Genomic DNA, 7872 nt, shown 5'->3' with positions numbered 1-7872 from the left:
ATTTAGATATGCAGGAACTGTGATTGATCCATTGTCATCACAGTCATGTTTTGTTGATCTGTGAGATTGTATGTGAGATAGTTCATCTTTTCCAGGCAGAGCAGTGCTGTTAAGACAGGTAGGTTGAGATAAACATTTTCATTAAATGGCGTATTGTTGACCAATATCTCTCAAACATGCAGAGCCATAAAATGGATGTTTTTAAAACTATAACCTGAACCTGAATGTGAATTAAAACATTTTTAAAGCTGGCTCTTGACATGTAGGACTGTTTTAAATGTTGGGAAAATATAACTTCCATGTTTTAATTTGATCTCACTTCATTTGGATGGTTCCTACTGTGATTTGCACAAATTTATACAAATTTATAACAATTAATGTCCCCTTAAAAATAATAACAACAACAACAGAACACTCCGTCCTTGAGAAAAATTTTTTTTTCTTTTATATTGGCTTGGACCTGACATTTTACTATTTGAATTTGGGGGTTATGCTTTCCATTGGAAAACAAGCTGTGCTGAGGTCATGTTATCATTTTGGAAGCATAGAGAGGATTTTGCATGTCTGTGACTATGATGAGGTATGTTGGGTTCCTGAATCTTGAGGAATCTGGCCAGTAGCCTCCCTGAGTGGGTTGGATGTTAGTGTATGCCATACTCTGACCTCTAGAGAAACAAGAAGGGGCTCAAATCCTGGGGAGTGTATTTGTGGAGAGTTCTCTGCTTGAATTCTCGAGCCTAGAAGTAAAAGCATGAAGGAAAGAGACTGACTATTTATTATGCTCTGTATTCCCTGTAATGATCTCAGAACAGCTCTGAGTAGAACCCTAAAGGTAGAGTACAGATAAGAATTATGTCATAAATAATGTTCCTAATATATATATCTTCTAAATTAAAGGTTTTGTTTCATACATGTTTTGTGTGGATGTGTATGCATACTCATCATACATATTTATGTTTGATTCTCATTATTCTTGGTAGTTTTGGTAGTTGTGTTCTATAAAATTGCCACATACACAAGTGAACACTGAACCATTGTTCCTAAGGGAAATACAGGGTTAGGTTTCCATGAGCTTCTGCTTACATTTTTGTAAACTGATCAATGCATAACCTTATTTTATGTGTTTTACTATTTATAGACCTTATTTATTAATTGGGATTTTATTTGCTTACATGCCTTATATGTTATTGGCTTATTAACACTGAACTCAAGACCAACAGCAATTAAAACTCATGCTTTGATTAAAGTTTGCCCAACACACATCAGTGTTTTTGCACTTAGAAACATTAGGCAGCTCTTCCACACTACTCGTGGTGTTCACTTTAAAGAGAGGAATCACCAACAAAAAGCACAAAATGCACAAAATGTGGTACTAAGTAGACTGTGGAAAAGGACACTTGTTAGAGTCTGAAAGCTGAAACAGGAAGGCAGAGGTAGTCGTCTTGTTCCACCCCGGCTTGGAATGGGCACATCAGGCAAGTCAAATATTTTGCCCCTCTGCTCATAGCTGCGGATGAATCCAAATGCTGGCAGTATGGATTTTGCCATTACAAATAAATTTTATAGAGGAGGCGGGTTCACAAATACAGAGTCCTTGAAAGCCTAGGATTGACTATATACACATATACACATATAATTTTTTGCGATCGTATCCAATTTTTCCATTAGTGCCATGTGGGGCAAAATCTTATTGATCTGGCACTTTCTCGGAATCATGTTCTAAGAGAAACACTGACAATAATTGTTGTAAACACAGCGTGCAGGATGCTCTTCAGTGAAAAGTGTGAAACAATCAGTAAAAGAGTCCCTAGAAAGTATCAGTTTCCACCAGCAAATGATCAAAGTTTCCTAGCATGTTTTTTTCTTATAACCTGGGAGAGAAATTTAGAAATATCTCCAGTAGATTTTTCTAGGAGGAAATAGGAGCATATAGACTGTTGAATGCCCACCTATAACCACCGAGAATGCAATGCAGCTAAAGACTTGTTTTTTAACTTGGAGGTCATTTTTTTTCTCTTTAAGTTCAAACATGATTTCATCTTCTATAAATCAATAAAAGCTTGAGTTGGTCATTTTTTAAAAGCCCTGTAAAAGGAAATTGCATCATAATAGTAGTCTTCAGAAAAATAAGATCTGTTTATTTCTTAATGTCAGCATTTAAACCACAAATTGAATATCAAGACCTTAAATTATTGTTTTCATTTCATTGTAAAGTCATGAAAAACATTCAGAAGGATCCAAACCAAAGAAATAAAAAAAAAATATAAATAAATCTAGAAGACTACAGACTCAATTGTTTTTAACACAACAGCACATGAAAAAAATTCTCAGGAAGAAATAATTTGGTGGAAATGTAATTTTGACTTGTAAATTTGCAAAGTAAAACCAATGTGTGCATAATAACAAAACCTAATTCTCTTTAGTTGGAAATAACCATCATTTTGTAGGCCTTGAGCAGAAAGCTTGAACCTGAAGCATGGCATACTGAAAGGATGTTAACTATTGGGGAGAGTGGATTCTAGGCCCAACTCGGCGACTAATTAGCAGTACGCACTTGGGTCCAGAACATTTGGCTCAGAAGCATCATGGTTTGGGCTTTCTCAGCAGTGAAATAGGGAGTTTTGACTGCATAATATTTACTACCTCTCTCAGTTCTCAAACTTTGTGCGGCTCCAGCACAAAACACTTAGAGTAGGCATTTGTTTATTTGAATCTTACTTGAGAGTTTATTGTGAATAGAATGGAGTAGCCTAGTAATTATTTAAAAACTATGACTATGGCAATCATAAACCAGAGCATTTTTGAGAACTATAGCAATTCTTAAAAGCAAGTCTTTAACATTTTGCTTTTTGTATCTATGTTTTTGTGCAAAGTGAATGTTGAGCATAGTCAGGCAGAGCAAATGAAACAAATTACAGTGTCATGTTCTTCCAAGACTGATGTAAGAATTGTATATGTGGGAAATTAGTAGTTTCTTATGCCTTTCAGGTTTTAAATAAATGTTATTTACCTTTGAACCTGTCCACTTTGCTGATTAGTTTTCTTAAATTGTTAGCAATTGATTCATATTCAGATCACAGAGTATTATATTCTAAATATGACACTGTACACATAGCACCATAAATAAGACCAAAATTAACCAGACATGGACCTTACCTTCAAGAACTTTATATTCTGGAAGGAGGGATATAACATATGCTTTCTTTTTTATATGCGAGCACACACACACTTTAGCACCTTGTTCGCAGGTGCTCTTTTTATCACTACTCATGTCATCATTCTTGCTGTTGGCTACCTCCTTTCTGATCTGTCTGGTATGTTGGTCTCTCCATACCTGACTTCCTTCACTCCAGTGATTTTTTTTTCTCTAATCACCTCAGCCACACACTCCCATGGTCTTTCCTGTGACTCTGAATCAATAATGACTATGTAAACTCCAAAATCTCTGTTTCAGAAATCGGAGTCTCTAACCACTGCCTTTTATCCATCTGGCTGACTTATTCTAGTGCTCCTAAACCCACAATTTCTCAACCCCTCCAGGAATCCTACCCCTTCAGCTCTCTATTTTCACTACATAGCATCCTACTTATAGTTCCATTTCCTCTTTACTCACATTGAAATCCTTCATTCCATGGTCTATCATGAAATCACTTTCTTGTAAACAGTCTTTCTCGTATCTCATTTTACTATATTAACCCAGAAAAAGCCGAGCCTTAGACTCAACTTGCTGGAGAAAATAACTCTTGTCAGTGGTCTCACATTAAATTAATAACCACAAATCCCAGATGGTCTTCTGCACTAGCTAGCAGTTCTCCATTCTTTCACTGAATTTTCATTCCTCCCTTCTAAGAAAGTTATCTTACACCTTTTCTTCTTCATACTACTTCCAACCCTGACATCACCTCAGCGGACACATCACTGATAAGTTGTAAACTCACTGACAAAACCCATCTTATCTCACCACCACATCTTCTGACTAAGCTTCATCTATTCCAAGATACTTTGCTCCACCTTCTGTTAAGATAAGGAGTTTATGATCCTACATTAAGACAAATACCCTACCCTTGTTTACTCAAGAACGTTGCTCATGTCATTATTGTATCTCCCTCTCTTTTTCAATTTCAAATTCTCCCTCTATTGGATAGCTTTAATAGGATATAAAAATGCCTTAATATCTTGCCTTAATATCTTTTATCTAAGAAAAAATAGTACTTATTTTAAATCCTCCCATCATCTCATATCTCTATACTACACAAAAAATACTTCTCAAAAAGACTGGTTACTATTTTGTTTCCCTTTCTTCTCTTCTTACTTGTTCTTTATTTTATTCCAGTCCTCAAAATCAGTCATTTTGAAGCTCTCCAATGGCTTCCATCTATCTTGGCAAATCCACCAGTCATGCTCTGTCCTCCTTTTACTTGATTGTTTAGCAATATCTGGCACAATGGAATAACCTCCCCTTGCTGAAACATTGTTTTGTCTTGGCTGACACCAGTCTCCTGTGTTCCCTTCTCCTTCTCTTGCTCCTCTTCATTCTCCTAAGCCGATTTCTTGTTTTCAGTCAAAAGTGCCCACTGAGTTCAATTCTAAGCACTCTTCCTTTTCTTTGTCACAGCGAGTGTTTGACCATTCATCAGGATATCCGGGTGCATTTGTCTAAACACAGAGTGATGGCTCCCAGCCTGAGAGTTTCTGATTTGGTAGGTCTGGGTTGGGGCCCAAGAATTTGCATTTATAACAAATTTCTAGGTGTTGGCTGATATTGCTGGGTCAGAGACCACTCTTTGAGAACCCCTGTTTTAGAGAACTAAGTTGGAATCAACCTGACTTTCAATCATACATTTGCCTTTTATTATCTGTGCAATGCTGGGAACATTATTTAACCTTTGTATTCCTTAATATGCTCATTTGTAAAATAAAGATAATACAGGTTGCTAGCTCATATTCTGAGAATTAAATGAGATAATTATGGCTACAATATTATTCTGAAATTTGTTCTTCCTGCTTATACCCTTACCTCTCTCAAATCAATTTTCTGAAAGGAAACAAGGATGTACTTTTAAAAATATAAATTATGTCAGAATCACAGTTTATCTTATCATTCAACTGTACCCAGAGTACAATGTCTGGGTTCATTCCAGATCATGGTCTCCTTGGTTCATCATGTCCTACCATACTGGCCTTTTTCTGCTCTAGAAAAGTTTACTCTTTACTGCATAACAAACTTCTCCAAGATTTAGTGGCTTCAAACAACAGCCATCTTATTTCTCACAAGCTTGTGAGTCGGAAATTCCAGTAGAGCTTGGCTGGGTGACTTTTTTTTTTTTGCTTCCATGATATATTCAACTGGCTGCTGCCTGGCAGGGGGAAGGGGGTGTCAAAAATAGTTTCTTTCACTTGTCTGGAGCCCACAGGACAGGCAGGGAAGGCTGGACTTAGTTGGGCCTCTTTTAATCTGCCTCTATTTGAAGTCTCAGTGCTCTCCCTGTGTTCTGTGCAGGAGGGTTAATAGAGGTTACATGCCTGCTAAGGGCTCTGAGGTCCAGGTGGAAGCTGCCAGTTTGAGAGACTAGCCTGGAACTGGTCAAAATGATTGCAAGCCTGCTCAGATTCCTGGGGAGGAAAACGAAATGTCACTTTGTAATAGAAAAAAAAGTGTCTAAGAATTTGTTACCTTCTTTAATCCACCAGAGGAGTAGTCCACTTACCAGTACCTTTCACACTTCCTTCTTTCTCCAGGAATTCTGCCTCCAAATCATTCCATGGCTGATCCCTTCAAATCTCAGCTCAGCCATCACCTCCTCATTACAGAAAAGCTTTTCTGTCTGCCTTATCTAAATGTACTTCCTCCCGTCATCATTATGCACTCCATCACCTGTTTTATTTTTTCCTGAAATTACCTTATTAATGGCTTGCTGCCTCCCACTGGAATGTCAACTGCACAAGAGCAGAAACTGTCTTACTTGTAGACACTATGGTTCCAAAGTCCAGAATGTTGCTTGACACATAGAATTTTCCCAATAAATATTTTATGAATGAGTGAATTAACTATGACTATATAATTTATTCATAGACATATAAATAAAAAATATATAATTATCATTAAAATTAGTGTTGGTATTACTATCTGTACTTAAGTTTTTTGAGTATAAATATTTATGTATATAAAAAACATTTTTTTTCTCTAAATTGATTCCCTTTTGATTATAAATAGTCAGTTTTATTTATAATCAAAAGGGAATCTCACCATCAGGTGAGAAGATGGTTTTTTTGTATAACATATGGTACCTTTTCCTTCATTACATTTTTGAGATGCATTTATTTGAATGACATTTTACCTAGGATTACTTTTTGGATAGGGGATAAGGGATTTTGGGGGAAAATATACAGACTTTTACTCTCTTTCCAAAAACAATGTCATAAATTTTAAACTAAGTTAAAATTTATATTAAGAGCCACCTATACCTAATAAGTTTTCAAATTTCTTCTTGGTGTGTTAAAGATTAATATTAATTTCAGTAAAACAACAACAATAATCATGGTCTTTTAGTAAAGTAACTAATTCTTAAAAAGCAGTATAAATTAAATGAAAGAGATTGGAAAATAGTTTCATGTTTTTTCAATATAAACAAGCATTTGATGATTTCTGAGAAAATAAATTTAGATTTTATAAAACCAAAAATGTTTGGAAAACATTTTAAGTTGCTTAGTCCAACATGCATCTGATTTCACCTTTTCTTTAGTACATCCAACATTTTCAAGATTTTCTAAACAACCAAATAATAATTTTGAGAGTAAATTTATAAATAGGAATATTTTTTTATGTTCAAGGCCAAGCATTGGTAAACAGAGGGATAAATCATTTTTTACTTTGTGATATAGCCAAAGTCGTGGCAAAACACAAGCCTTTTGTAAGTTTGTTCAAGAAATAGATCAGGGTTGTTGTTTTTTTGTAATGGCTCCTCTAGTGGATTTTGCCTTCCCTTATCCAATCTTACTGCATTATAAGTGCTCACAATACTCTGTCTTACAAATGGGAGTCTGATTTATACTTAGTTAAGCCTCAATACATATTAATTCAGGTGGATAATTATAGAAGTATCTATAAAGATTTTACTGTGTTTATGACAAAACTTATCTATATGGTGGTGCAAATATTAGGCAATGTAGCACTATAAAATTATCTCTATTTTCTCCATTTCCAGTCTTTATTTCTTTGGATCAGAAAAGGATGATGAAAGTAAAAAGGTAGGAAAGCAGAAAGTATTACAGTGAGGCTTATTCTCAGCTGGTCTGCCCTAGAGCCCCTGAGCATCAGCCCTAGTCCCCCACTCGGCCCGTTTCCTCTCCAACAAGATGAAAGAAACTATCATGAACCAAGAGAAACTCGCCAAACTGCAGGCACAAGTTTGCATTGGTGGGAAAGGAGCTGCTCGTAGAAAGAAGAAGATGGTTCACAGCACACGATACAGGAGATGATAAAAAAAAACTTCAGTTCTCCTTAAAGAAGTTAGGGGTAAACAGTATCTCTGGTATTGAAGAGGTAAACATGTTTACAAACTAAGGAACAGCGATCCACTTTAACAACCCTAAAGTTCAGGCATCTCTGGCAGCGAACACTTTCACCATCACCGGCCATGCTGAGACAAAGCAGCTGACAGAAATGCTATTAGCATCTCGAACCAGCTTGGGGCAGGCAGTCTGACTAGTTTAAGGAGACTGGCGGAAGCTCTGCCCATACAATCTGTGGATGGAAACGCGCGATTGCTACTGGAGAGGATGAGGATGATGAAGTTCCAGATCTTGTGGAGAATTTTGACGAGGCTTCCAAGAATGAAGCAAACTGAATTGAGTCAACTTCTGAAGATAAAC

General features: G+C 36.2%; 1 pseudogene; it reads left to right on the top strand.

Annotated features, from left to right (window-relative positions):
- The first annotated feature begins 7282 nt into the window (after positions 1-7282).
- Positions 7283-7872, top strand: LOC132236498 (transcription factor BTF3-like; annotated as a pseudogene).

This window comes from Myotis daubentonii, chromosome 6 (assembly GCF_963259705.1).
Source record: "Myotis daubentonii chromosome 6, mMyoDau2.1, whole genome shotgun sequence".
Taxonomy (NCBI): domain Eukaryota; kingdom Metazoa; phylum Chordata; class Mammalia; order Chiroptera; family Vespertilionidae; genus Myotis; species Myotis daubentonii.
This window is presented reverse-complemented; position numbering and strand designations above follow the sequence as displayed.